The sequence below is a fragment of the Perissodus microlepis genome, chromosome 9, assembly GCF_051167445.1.
Source record: "Perissodus microlepis isolate ML-2025 ecotype Zambia chromosome 9, ASM5116744v1, whole genome shotgun sequence".
NCBI classification, from domain to species: domain Eukaryota; kingdom Metazoa; phylum Chordata; class Actinopteri; order Cichliformes; family Cichlidae; genus Perissodus; species Perissodus microlepis.
The window spans coordinates 32319673-32334285 of NC_140469.1; positions in this window are offsets into that span (position 1 = coordinate 32319673).

Below are 14613 nucleotides of genomic sequence, written 5' to 3' on the forward strand. Positions count from 1 at the left end.
ATACTGAGACTTACGACTGGACATGGAATGTCAGCTGTCCGCTGGCGAAGTTAGTGCATGAGGTTGTATCTTAGGTTGTACCTTAGTATCCTTTCGACTTGCTGCCTGTACATTGGTGTTTTTCCCAGTGGACAAGAGGGTTTCTTCCCAGTGCCTTCTGATCAGGGCACGGGTCATGATTGTCGTCTGCTTATGTGCCGAACGACAGTTACCTGGGTTTCTTGAAGTCCCTGGGCAGGGTGTTTGAGGGTGCTCCACCTCGGAAATCCCACTAAGACACTTTAACGCTCATATGGACAACAACAGTGAAACCTGGAGGGGCGTGACTGGGAGGAACAGCCTGCTTGATCTGAAGCTGAGCAGTGTTCTGCTGGACTTCTGTGCAAACCACAGTTCAATGATCGATTTTGTAATCGTATGTATCGACGAAGCGCGTCTTCCCGGATATTCCGAGAATACGCGCTTCTTTTGCGGTGGAGGAACACCAAAGTAATTGCTTACAGAGCTTGCTTCTTCGGCATCTTTAAGAGTTCTGAACAAATGTCCGTCCTCCTCCAGAAAATCTTATGTAAGCAAACGCGCGTTCCAACTTCTTCTCTGGTGCGCATCTTTTATTTTGACAGCGAATGCGCACCTACGAACCACTTATGTGCAGCCCTGGTTATCTGACTTCACGGATAGATAGAGCTGGGTGTCATCTGCATAGCAGTGTAAATGTATGCTATGTCTTCTAATTATACTGCCTAAGGGAAGCATGTATAATGTAAACAGAATTGGTCCTAGCACTGAACCCTGTGGAACTCCATAATTAACCTCAGTGTGTGAAGAGGACTCTCCATTTACATGCACAAACTGGAGTCTATTAGATAGATATGATACAAGCCACTGCAGCACAGTACCTGTAATACCTACAGCATGTTCTAATGGCTCTAATAGGATATTATGGTCAACAGTATCAATCGCTGCACTGAGGTCTAGCAGGACAAGCACAGAGATGAGTCCACTGTCAGAGGCCCTAAGAAGATCATTTGTAACCTTCACTAAAGCTGTTTCTGTGCTGTGATGAGCTCTGAAACCTGACTGAAACTCTTCAAATAAGCCATTCCTCTGCAGATGATCTCTTAGCCGTTTGACAAATACTCTTTCAAGTACGTTTGATATGAAAGGAAGGTTGGAGATTGGCCTATAATTAGCTAAGACTGCTGGGTCTAGAGATGGCTTTTTAAGTAACGGTTTAACTACAGCCAGCTTGAAGGCCTGTGGTACATAGCTGATTATTAGAGATAGGTTGATCATATTTAAGCTCGAAGAATTAATTAATGGCAGGACTTCTTTGGGCAGTTTTGTAGGAATGGGGTCTAAAAGACACGTTGATGGTTTGGAGGAAGTAATTATTGAAGTTAACTCAGAAGGATCAATTAGAGAAAAAGACTTGTAATGAATATAAATGTTGCTGAAAGTAGCTGTAGATAATGTTACATCTGTGACATGATTATGTGTAATTTTTTCTATAATGGTAAAAATTTTATTTGTGAAGAAGTTCATGAAGTCATTACCAGTTAAATTTGTGACACGCCATTTCCTCTCCAGCTTATGAGTTACAGTGGGGCAAAAAAGTATTTAGTCAGCCACCGATTGTGCAAGTTCCCCCACCTAAAATGATGACAGAGGTCAGTAATTTGCACCAGAGGTACACTTCAACTGTGAGAGACAGAATGTGAAAAAAAAATCCATGAATCCACATGGTAGGATTTGTAAAGAATTTATTCATAAATCAGGGTGGAAAATAAGTATTTGGTCAATAACAAAAATACAACTCAATACTTTGTAACATAACCTTTGTTGGCAATAACAGAGGTCAAACGTTTACTATAGGTCTTTACCAGGTTTGCACACACAGTAGCTGGTATTTTGGCCCATTCCTCCATGCAGATCTCGAGAGCAGTGATGTTTTGGGGCTGTCGCCGAGCAACACGGACTTTCAACTCCCACCACAGATTTTCTATGGGGTTGAGGTCTGGAGACTGGCTAGGCCACTCCAGGACTTTCAAATGCTTCTTACGGAGCCACTCCTTTGTTGCCCGGGCGGTGTGTTTTGGATCATTGTCATGTTGGAAGACCCAGCCTCGTTTCATCTTCAAAGTTCTCACTGATGGAAGGAGGTTTTGGCTCAAAATCTCACGATACATGGCCCCATTCATTCTGTCCTTAACACGGATCAGTCGTCCTGTCCCCTTGGCAGAAAAACAGCCCCATAGCATGATGTTTCCACCCCCATGCTTCACAGTAGGTATGGTGTTCTTGGGATGCAACTCAGTATTCTTCTTCCTCCAAACACGACGAGTTGAGTTTATACCAAAAAGTTCTACTTTGGTTTCATCTGACCACATGACATTCTCCCAATCCTCTGCTGTATCATCCATGTGCTCTCTGGCAAACTTCAGACGGGCCTGGACATGCACTGGCTTCAGCAGCGGAACACGTCTGGCACTGCGGGATTTGATTCCCTGCCGTTGTAGTGTGTTACTGATGGTGGCCTTTGTTACTGTGGTCCCAGCTCTCTGCAGGTCATTCACCAGGTCCCCCCGTGTGGTTCTGGGATCTTTGCTCACCGTTCTCATGATCATTTTGACCCCACGGGATGAGATCTTGCGTGGAGCCCCAGATCGAGGGAGATTATCAGTGGTCTTGTATGTCTTCCATTTTCTGATGATTGCTCCCACAGTTGATTTTTTTCACACCAAGCTGCTTGCCTATTGTAGATTCACTCTTCCCAGTCTGGTGCAGGTCTACAATACTTTTCCTGGTGTCCTTCGAAAGCTCTTTGGTCTTGGCCATGGCGGAGTTTGGAGTCTGACTGTTTGAGGCTGTGGACAGGTGTCTTTTATACAGATGATGAGTTCAAACAGGTGCCATTCATACAGGTAACGAGTGGGGGACAGAAAAGCTTCTTACAGAAGACGTTACAGGTCTGTGAGAGCCAGAGATTTTCCTTGTTTGAGGTGACCAAATACTTATTTTCCACCCTGATTTACGAATAAATTCTTTACAAATCCTACCATGTGGATTCATGGATTTTTTTTTCACATTCTGTCTCTCACAGTTGGAGTGTACCTCTGGTGCAAATTACTGACCTCTGTCATCATTTTAAGTGGGGGAACTTGCACAATCGGTGGCTGACTAAATACTTTTTTGCCCCACTGTATCTGCTTTAGGCTACGTGTTTGAGAATTATACCACGGAGTCAGGTACTTCTGATTTGAGACCTGAGTTTTCACCAGAGCTACAGTATCCAGAGTCGTACGTAGTGAGGAGGTAAAATTGTTAAATGGTAATGGCCTGTATTTGTATAGCGCTTTACTTAGTCCCTAAGAACCCCAAAGTGCTTTACACTACAGGGAGTGCAGAATTATTAGGCAAGTTGTATTTTTGAGGAATAATTTTATTATTGAACAACAACCATGTTTTTAGTTTGTTTTTAGTTTTAGCTATTTTAGGGGGATATATGTGTGTGCAGGTGACTATTACTGTGCATAATTATTAGGCAACTTAACAAAAAACAAATATATACCCATTTCAATTATTTATTTTTACCAGTGAAACCAATATAGCATCTCCACATTCACAAATATACATTTCTGACATTCAAAAACAAAACAAAAACAAATCAGCGACCAATATAGTCACCTTTCTTTGCAAGGACACTCAAAAGCCTGCCATCCATGGATTCTGTCAGTGTTTTGATCTGTTCACCATCAACATTGCGTGCAGCAGCAACCACAGCCTCCCAGACACTGTTCAGAGAGGTGTACTGTTTTCCCTCCTTGTAAATCTCACATTTGATGATGGACCACAGGTTCTCAATGGGGTTCAGATCAGGTGAACAAGGAGGCCATGTCATTAGTTTTTCTTCTTTTATACCCTTTCTTGCCAGCCACGCTGTGGAGTACTTGGACGCGTGTGATGGAGCATTGTCCTGCATGAAAATCATGTTTTTCTTGAAGGATGCAGACTTCTTCCTGTACCACTGCTTGAAGAAGGTGTCTTCCAGAAACTGGCAGTAGGACTGGGAGTTGAGCTCGACTCCATCCTCAACCCGAAAAGGCCCCACAAGCTCATCTTTGATGATACCAGCCCAAACCAGTACTCCACCTCCACCTTGCTGGCGTCTGAGTCGGACTGGAGCTCTCTGCCCTTTACCAATCCAGCCACGGGCCCATCCATCTGGCCCATCAAGACTCACTCTCATGTCATCAGTCCATAAAACCTTAGAAAAATCAGTCTTGAGATATTTCTTGGCCCAGTCTTGACGTTTCAGCTTGTGTGTCTTGTTCAGTGGTGGTCGTCTTTCAGCCTTTCTTACCTTGGCCATGTCTCTGAGTATTGCACACCTTGTGCTTTTGGGCACTCCAGTGATGTTGCAGCTCTGAAATATGGCCAAACTGGTGGCAAGTGGCATCTTGGCAGCTGCACGCTTGACTTTTCTCAGTTCATGGGCAGTTATTTTGCGCCTTGGTTTTTCCACACGCTTCTTGCGACCCTGTTGACTATTTTAAATGAAACGCTTGATTGTTCGATGATCACGCTTCAGAAGCTTTGCAATTTTGAGACTGCTGCATCCCTCTGCAAGATATCTCACTATTTTTGACTTTTCTGAGCCTGTCAAGTCCTTCTTTTGACCCATTTTGCCAAAGGAAAGGAAGTTGCCTAATAATTATGCACACCTGATATAGGGTGTTGATGTCATTAGACCACACCCCTTCTCATTACAGAGATGCACATCACCTAATATGCTTAATTGGTAGTAGGCTTTCGAGCCTATACAGCTTGGAGTAAGACAACATGCATGAAGAGGATGATGTGGACAAAATACTCATTTGCCTAATAATTCTGCACTCCCTGTACATTCAGTCATTCATTCACACACTGGTGATGGCAAGCTACATTGTAGCCACAGCTGCCCTGGGGCACACTGACAGAAGCAACGACCCAGACTGTCCGAGCCGGGGCTCGAACCGGTAACCTTCCGATTACAAGATGAACTACCAACTCTCGAGCCACGATCGCCCCACATTAACAAGATGATCGACCTCTGTTGGAGTAGCGTTCAGGTAGCTGGTCTGCTCTGTGTTGGTACAGGCCATTGAAGATGCTAAAAGTGGGTGGATTATATTCTTAAACTTAGTTACAGCGCTTTCAGAAAGACATCTACTGTGATAAAAACTACTCCCCACTGCTGTGTAATCAATTATTGTAAATGTAAATGTTATCAGGAAATGATCAGACAGGAGAGGGTTTTCAGGAAACACTGTTAAATGTTCAGTTTCTATGCCATATGTTAAAACAAGATCTAGAGTGTGATTAAAGTGGTGGGTGGGTTCTTTTACATTTTGAGAGAAGCCAATTGAGTCTAATAACAGATTAAATGCCATGTTGAGGCCGTCATTTTTAGCATTTTGAATGTTAAAATCACCCACAATAATTATTTTATCTGAGCTGAGAACTAAATCAGATAAAAAGTCAGAGAAATCAGACAGAAACTCTGTGTAAGGCCCAGGTGGATGATAGATGATAACAAGTAAGACTGGTTTCTGAGTTTTACAGCTGGGGTGGACAAGGCTAAGCATCAGGCTTTCAAATGAATTAAAAGTCTCTCTTGGTCTTTCATTAAGGCCAAGAGGCCCCCCCGGCCTGTGCTTCGAGGTTTCTGGTAGTTAGAATGACTCGGGGGTGTTGATTCATTTAAACTAACATAATCATCCTGCTGCAACCAGGTTTCTGTAAGGCAGAGTAAATCAATTTGTTGATCAATTATTAAGTCATGTACTAACAGAGACTTGGAGGAGAGAGACCTAATATTTAATAATCCACATTTCACTGTTTTACTCTTTGGTTCAGATGTGGATACTGTATTGTTCTTTCTTTGTGATTGTTTATGTTTAAGTTGTTTGTTGCTGGTTTTTAGTTTGTTTTTGTCTGTTTAGGAGCTGACACAGTCTCTGTGGAGATGGGTTTTTGGGGGGTAGCAGGAGGAGAGAAGCTGCAGAGAGGCGTGTAAGACTGCAACTCTGCTTCCTGGTCCCAACTCTGGATAGTCATATTTTGGGGGGTTTAATAAATTTGTCCATATTTCTAGAAATGAGAGCTGCTTCATCCAAAGTGGGATGGATGCCGTCTCTCCTAACAAGACCAGGTTTCCTCCAGAAGGTTTGCCAATTATCTATGAAGCCCACATCGTTTCTGGGACACCACTCAGACAGCCAGCAATTTAAGGAGAACATGCGGCTAAACATGTCACTCCTGGTCTGATTGGGGAGGGGACCAGAGAAAACTACAGTCCGACATTGTTTTGGCAAAGTTGCACACCGATTCAATATTGATTTTAGTGACCTCCGATTGGCGTAACCGGGTGTCATTACTGCTGACATGAATTATGATTTTACTGAATTTACATTTACCCTTAGCCAGCAGTTTTAAATTTCCCTCAATGTCGCCTGCTCTGGCCCCTGGAAGACAATTGACTATGGCTGCCGGTGTCTCTAGCTTCACATGTCTGAGAACAGAATCACCAATTACCAGAGTTTGACCCCCGGCGGGTGTGTCGCCGAGTGGGGAAAAACGGTTAGACACATGAACAGGTTGGTGGTGGACCTGGGGCTTCTGTTTAAGACTATGCTTCCTCCTCACCATCACCCAGCTGCCCTCTTTCCCCAGCTGCTCGGAGCCTGTCGGGGAACAGCTAGCTGAGCCTACGCTATCTTCGGCTGCGCCGGCTACAGGGGCCTGGCTAGCTATGGGTGTATCCAGGGTGTGAAGCTGAGTCTCCAATTCAGTAATCCTGGCCTCCAGAGCTGCAAATAGGCTACATTTATTACAAGTATCATTACTGCTAAAGGAGGCCGAGGAGTAACTAAACATCTGACACAATGAGCACGAAAGTGCAGGAGAGACAGGTAAGGAGGCCATGGTGCTAGCGAGTTCGCTATGAGCTAAGCTAAGCTAGCAAAACAGTAAAGACATAGTGAATACTTTGGCTATAAATTAGCGAGCGAGTACACAGAGCGTGTGCTTCGGATCAAGCATGAGAAGAATATACTATTTAAAAAGAGGTTTTATAAAAGTTTTTAATTAAATTGCTATGCAGATAAGCTACTCAAAAACACCACGGTTTGTTAGAACAGGAACAGAAAGTGATACTCTACCGCAGAGAGAGCGAACACCAAGTGAGCAATCAGCTGAAAGGAAGAAAATTCTGGTCAAAATTCTTACTTGCAAGTTGAAAGCATCGACTGTAGAAAAGTCACTTGTTGAAACTCACATGCAACCTCACCTCTGGCACTGGTGCCCACCTCTCAATTTTAAATGCGTGTAGACATTAAGGGTTGTCGGAAGGGGCCGTGCTGACACCTGCTGCTCTCTGGCAGAAAGCATCATGCCCCATGTTTTAAATGCACTTTAGAACAGCACGCAACAACACCACATATGAGCAGGCGGAGAGAGGTATGGGATCTTCACACCGCCTGTTCGCCATCGGGGGCAGGGGGCAGGAGGAGGAGTTGGCCGACTGGTTGGGGTCTGGGATATTGGGCCTCCCTGATGCTGCAGGACCGGGGGTGAGTGTGTGTTCAGTGTTCATTTCTGTTTGTCTCCACGTTGGGTGAGTATTTGTATATGTGTGCATGAGGGTGGGAATGCATGTGTGTGCCTTTTTGTCCATGTCTGTGTGTCAGGTTGAGTCTCCACCTCCGCCTCTCTGGGAACATCTTAGGCCCCCCCAGGTGTGGGGGCCAATCTCCCCCCACCACACATCCTGCCGGTGGCTGATGCCCTCAACCGTCAGTGCACCATCAGTACAGTGGTTCTCCGTGTCCGTGGCTGGGCACTCTGGTTTGTACTGACTCACTCCTGGTGGCTGCTTGCCAGGGCCTGGCACCCGTGGCTTGTTCAGGCCCCTTCCAGAGGGTGGGGTCCCTTGGACCTTGGGGCTCTGGGCCCAGGGCTCGGTCTGCTCTGGCGCTGCTGGCAGCCAGCAGAGCCTTCGGGCCCGTCACTGCAGCCCCTGTGGCTTCTGCACTGTGGCTGCTGGGTGACCCACGTCTGGAGCTCTCCACAGCTCTTACCGGGAGGGTGGCGGGGCTGCCCCTCTGATGTTCCTCCTTGGGCCTCTGGATGTCTGGGGCCTGGATATCCTCCATGCCTTCTTCGTGTCCTGGCGGGCAGGGCTATGGTTCCACACACCCTCTAGCAGATAGTTACATGGAGAAACCTTTTGAATACAAGTGTGCTCATCCACACAGGTGTACACACAGGTGTACACATGGGTGCTCACAGACACACACTATATCTTCCTTGGCTGCTGCCTCAAAGCATTCCGTGCATTGTCAGTCTTGCATGCTTCTCAGTAACATTCAATATTTATTATTTACTGTTACTTATACTTATCTAGGTTGTTGCTGTGGTCTCCCTACTGTGTTGTTCTCATTTTGCTTGTTGTCTTCTCTTTTATTTTCCTTCCAGCAGGTGATCCAAAAGATTTTTTGTGTCTTTTCTCACTGGCCCTCTTCCCCTCTGCTTTTCTTTCCCTCTCCTTTTCTTGAATTTCTCTTGTCTACGTCTTTCCCTTTCCTAGCCCCCAGTCATGTCTGTTCCGTTTGTAATAACTTAAAAGTTAAAAGAGCTAACTAACTAAATAACTAAATGAATAAATATTTATCAAGTGGACCTGTATAGCAAAGCCACAATGATCCACTTGGAAAAATAAATCCGTTGGGCATTTTTCTTAGCCTCCAGACAATAATTCTGATTGCTACAGTACCGAACAGGACAGGCAAAAAAAAAAAAAGAAAAAAAAAGAAAGAAGAAACTCACATCCAACCGAGGGAACTTGAGTGCAGAGTTTTACACGTAGTTTTTTGCTTTGTATCTGTAACCAGACCGTAACAAAGAAAATGTATAACTTGTGTAAATATTTTTTACAAACACAAATCGTTTTTGCACACACACAAATACTCATCTATGGATGGTTACAAAACTCAGTTCACAACTACGCAGTCTGATTTACATGTACAAAATATTTATGACCACAGTTTGAGCCCATAGATTATCTCATACTTCACCACATGAGTTCTTATTTTGCAGGTTCATATGACAGAGAAGCACTAGTGAAAATATCACTTCATTCCTGAGGTTATAACTTCAAAGAAAAATGATCCATGTCCAGTTATGGCTCCTACAAAGTGAATAAAATGCTGGTCACAGATCAGTTTCCATAGTTTCTCTTCCTGCTGCAGAGACGATCCACAGTGACTTCTCCTTTATTCAGACTTTCTGTGACTGAAGTCAAATCATCCTAAAGGCTTCAACCCAGCGCCAGACACAAATGATGCAAACTAAATTATAGTCAACTTCAAACTCATAATCCTTATTTAAAAATATTTTCTTATACACATTCATATTCAAATATTAATCCAAATATAACAGCAGCAGTTTCTATAGCAAAGGACAAAAAGCAGCAGCTCAACACTCACATGACCAAAAAAACAGAAGTAAAACCGAACAGTGCAGGTCAGCACTCTGTGGGCTCTCTTTCAGCTCTCTCTCTGTGTTCAGTTCATTAAAGGTGATTATTGAGCCAATTACAGCTACAGAGCTCACTGTGACTCTTCCTCTTCCGTCTACAGTCCACACAAACAAACACACTCTGAGATTCTGACAGCAAAACTACAACAATGTGGTGTTAACACTCACCCTGCCTCAGCTCCACCTTCCTCCTCCTGCTCTGAAGGAGCTCAGCTAACCACACTTTTACTTTCACTGCTCCTCCCTAAACACGCAGTAAGCTGGGACTTGTAGTTTTTACCTGATAACTTGTAGTTTTTTGACCTTGTGTGCAGTCTTTTTTAATCCATCCAGGACACGCACTGCATTATGCAGTTATGTCTCAGTAAGCGGTGGTGTGAGAAACGACCGTACAGGTAACACTGTGCTCTGTGATGCTGGTGTGAAAGGAGACTCATCTGTGAGTCAGTGAATATAACAAAGTCATTCACAAAGTCAATCACAGCATGAAGACTTCCTGCAAATATTTCACAATAAAAGCACAGAGGGCTTTTAATCTGAAACAGACACAGGAAATGATGAGTTTGTACAAAGAGTGTAACACAGTAACTAATGGTGCTTATTAAACATGAGGAATGAGCTCAGGTGAGTCATGTTCAGGTAAACAGTCACTGTGAGATGAAACTCAGTGTTGATGTGACTCAAACAGGAAGCAGGAACTCTGATCTTAGTTTGGAGAACTTTGATTGTTTCAGCTGCTCTAAAAATATCAGGATCTTTGCTGCCCCCGTCTCCCAGTAAAGGAGCCCAACATGAGGGTCAGAGTAGAAAGGGAGCCCCCCCCCCCCCCAAACGGCCCCCAGACCAGAGTCTGAGCTCAGGTTTATGGATGCAGTGTTATCTGTATTTAATCACAGTCATGGAGGAAAAAAGTGACAGTGACTGGACTGGAAGCAGTTTCCTCCTCGCTGAACCGAGGACAGAAGAACAAACACAACACCTCCCTGCTCTGACCTGACCTCTGACCTCAGGGGCTCCAAGCAGCCAATCACATTCTAGCTGGGCTCCAAATATTCATGTGTGCCTTCATGAGTGTTATCTGTATATAGAAGGTTCTGTAGTCTCTGACAGGAAGTGCTCGTATATCTGTGAAGAGCAGCTCTGTGACCTGCTGTCAGCTCTGCAGTCTTTACAAGCTGCTGTGGATGCTGTGCCCGCTGGCGCCCTCTTGTGGACATGTGAACATATTGCTTGTGGTGTGAGGCCGAGCGTCCCAGCAGGAAGCGCCTTTATGGCTGTTGTTTGGCTCCTGTGGGACTTTCTGAGAGAGTGTGAGTGAATTCCTGGAGTGCTGCAGTGTTTCTGACAGCAGACTGAGCTCAGACGTGTCTGCCACCGAACCCTCAGTGAAAACACACCAAATAAGACGTGAACTGAAGCAACGTGGCCTTCTGCTTTGTGCTCTGTACAATAATCATATTCATGCTATTTATTTCAGACAGTAACAGACCAGCTCAGCTTCCCCGTTCTCCCCAAAGAGGCTTAAACATGGACTCCACTGACGTCCTCGCTGTGACCCAGGCCCCAAAAAACAAGTTCCCCTCAGCTGTGGACTTTCTTGGAGCTCCAGAGATCCACCCAGCAAGGTTTTAAGGTCCTGCTGGTGATTACCTGGGCAGTGTTTTACCTGTGGCTGTGTTCAAACGTGTTCACACCTGAATCCTCACAGCTCCAATCACGTCTGACACATCCTGATAGGAATACTTCAATCAGTAAAGTACTCGAGTAAATGTACTCTGTTACATTCCAGCACCGGTCCTATCCACGCTGTCGCCCAATGGGGTCGGTGCCCCCACTGTGGACACGCCCCTGTGTAGGGGTTTAAACTTGATTTAAAACAGCGTGACAATAAAGAAATGTTCTTTCAGAGTTTGTTTGTAAAAATGATCCAAATAAAGGTTGAAATCAAAGTGAAAATGTGCAGAACGTTGTTTCTTTTATTTATTTATTCATTTTAGCACTTTTAATTACAACAGTGGTGCTGTACAAACATACAAATTCCACAATAAAATAGCAATATCAATTAACATCAATGCCAAATAGCTAATAAAAAATAAGTAAATAACTCTCATGTGGTATTAAAAGCCAGTGAGTAAATGCACGATCACCTCTAAGAACCAGCCTCACCTTGGTGATCTAAGAGCTGTAGGGGGCATATAAGGTTGCAGTAGGTCTGACAGACACCCTGGGGCCTGTCCATTCAGTGCTTTATAAGTTGCCAATAAGATTTTAGGCTTTTAACAGTTTTTATTCGTTATCAGGGAAAGCATAAAAACATAACAAAGCAGACAAACAAGAGAAAAAAAACCCCAAAGGAAATACATTGAAGTCATTATATACCTGTGCAAATACACATATCAGGGAGGGGGGGACCTGAAAGAAGAGAGAAACAAACAAAGAAAAAAAGAAAATAAATATTTACTCACAGATTCAGAAAAAAAAGATAAACTACAAGAGTGAACTGTTGTCCTTTACACTCACTCCATATTTACCTGAGGACATCTTAGAAGCAGCCCCCCCCCCAGACAGATCATAAAAAAAGCAAAGGGGACCAAACATTTAGAAACAGATCCTCATTTCCTCCTAAAGCAGCAGCATAACTTTAAATAATTCCCTGTGCCACAAAGTCACAGAGGGACATTTATCCTTAACCCAGTTAATGGGAATACATTTCCTAGCTAACAGCAATAGTTTATCACATAGTTTGCGCTGTGACTAATTAAATGTTAATTCTTTTGAGGGTAGGCCGAGAAGAAAATATCCGGGGTCCCTTTGGAGCCGATTCTTAAAAATATTACTTAGTTCTTGAGATATGGAGCTCCAAAATCTTTTGATTAGTTTGCATTCCTAAAAGTAATGAAACAAAGGGCCAGTTTCTTTTTGACATTACAGAAGGGGACATTTGACATTACTCAGGTTAAACATGATATAAGTCACTCGGATAACTTAAAAATGTAATTGTTTGCCTTTTTTCTGTGTTTTATTTGTTCCGGAGTAAATCGGTTTGGCTGAGATCAAAGGTATTAGATTATTAGATTAAATAAAACTTTATGAATCCATCAGGTGGGTTCCTCCTTGGTTTTCACACAGCTGAATAAACGTCAAACAGAAAACTGATTAAACAGAAGTGTGAGACGGTCGAGAGTTCTCAGCATAGCTCCATCTTCTGTCTGAATGATGTATGATCGTGGTTGATCTTTCTTTAGAACAGTCGCTTTCTGTGCCCATGTGCTGGTTTTGTCTTTGAATCTCACTTGATCCCCAGCATGCAGTTCAGGTAAGTTTTTTGTTCCTCTGTCATAATAGAACTTCTGCTTTGCTTTTTGTTGCTCCTTAAACTTCTTCACGCTGTTTCCCTCTTTTGTTTTAAGCAGATTATCCTGAATGGGCAGGTTTGATCTCAGGCGTCGTCCCATAAGAAGCTGTGCTGGTGACATACCACACTCAAGTGGCGTTGTGCGGTATACTAGCAGACTTTGGTAGAAGTCAGCACCACTGTCTCTCGCCTTACTCATCAGCCTCTTCACTGTTTGGACAGACTTTTCCACTAGTCCATTAGATTGTGGGTAGTGCGAGCTTGATGTTGTGTGAACAAAGTCCCATTCTTTGGCAAACTGTCCAAACCTAATATTGGAGAATTGTGGTCCATTGTCTGTGAACACTTCACTTGGCACACCGTGTCGTGCAAATACAGCTTTCATAGAGGTGATTACAGCCTCTGCTGTTGTTGTTTGCAGTCTACATACTTCCGGATACAAAGAGTAGTAGTCTGTGACCATAATATAGTCCTTTCCTCCAGACACAAAGAGGTCAGCCCCCACTTTCTGATATGGTCGGTCTGGCACTGGGTGTGGCTTTAGTGGCTCGGCAGGATTGCTTGCTTGATATGTCAGACATGTTGAACAGTTCAACACTTCATTTGTCACATCCTGATTAATCCGTGGCCAGTACATCACCTCACGTGCTCTCCTTTTACATTTTTCCATGCCTAGATGCCCTGCGTGTATCTTTTTGAGCATCTCTCCTCGCAGGCTCTTTGGGATGACAATTTTACTTCCGTTGAACACCACGTCATCCACTACAGACAGTTCTGCTCTGCAGTTCCAATATTCTTGAATAACAGGTGAGCAGTTTTGCTTACAGCTGGGCCATCCATCTATGATGGTTTTGCGCAGTGCTTTTAACGTTCCATCTTTGCTTGTCTCCGTTCTTATGAGCTCCATCTTCCCTTCTGCAACAGGAAGTGCACTTGTGACCATGCTCACATATGCTCTTACATCATCATCCATCTTGGTGTTTGCTGGCTCATTCGGATCAACAGCTCTGGATAATGTGTCAGCTGTGTACATCAGCTTGCCAGGTGTGTACATCACGTTAAGCGTGTAACGTTGCAGCCGGATCATCATTTTTTGGATTCTCAGCGGACAGTCATTTAGTGGTTTTTGGAACAATGCTATCAGTGGCTTGTGGTCAGTTTCAACAGTGATGGCCTGCCCGGACACAAACTGGTGAAATCTCTCACAGGCGTATGTTATGCTGAGCAGTTCTTTTTCAGTCTGTGCATATCTTGTCTCTGCGTCTGTCATGGATCGCGATGCATATGCAACAGGCTGCCACTCATCATACTTCTGCAGAAGAACAGCTCCAAGCCCACTCTGTGATGCATCTGATGAGATCTTAATAGGTCTCATTGGATCATAAAACTTCAGAACTGGTTCTTTTGTAAGCAGATCTTTCAAGGCACGCCATGCTTTCTCATGTTCATGATTCCACTCCCATTCGATTCTCTTTTCAGTTAGCTGTCTCAGTGGCGCCATTTTTTCTGAGAGATTGGGTATGAATTTTCCCATGTAGTTTATCATGCCATTAAATCTCTGCACATCTTTCTTGCATTGCGGCCTCGGCATGTTTTCAATTGCAGACACCTTTTGAGGATCTGGTCTGATGCCTTCACTGCTCAGGATATCTCCAACGAATGTCAGTTCCTGCGCCCCA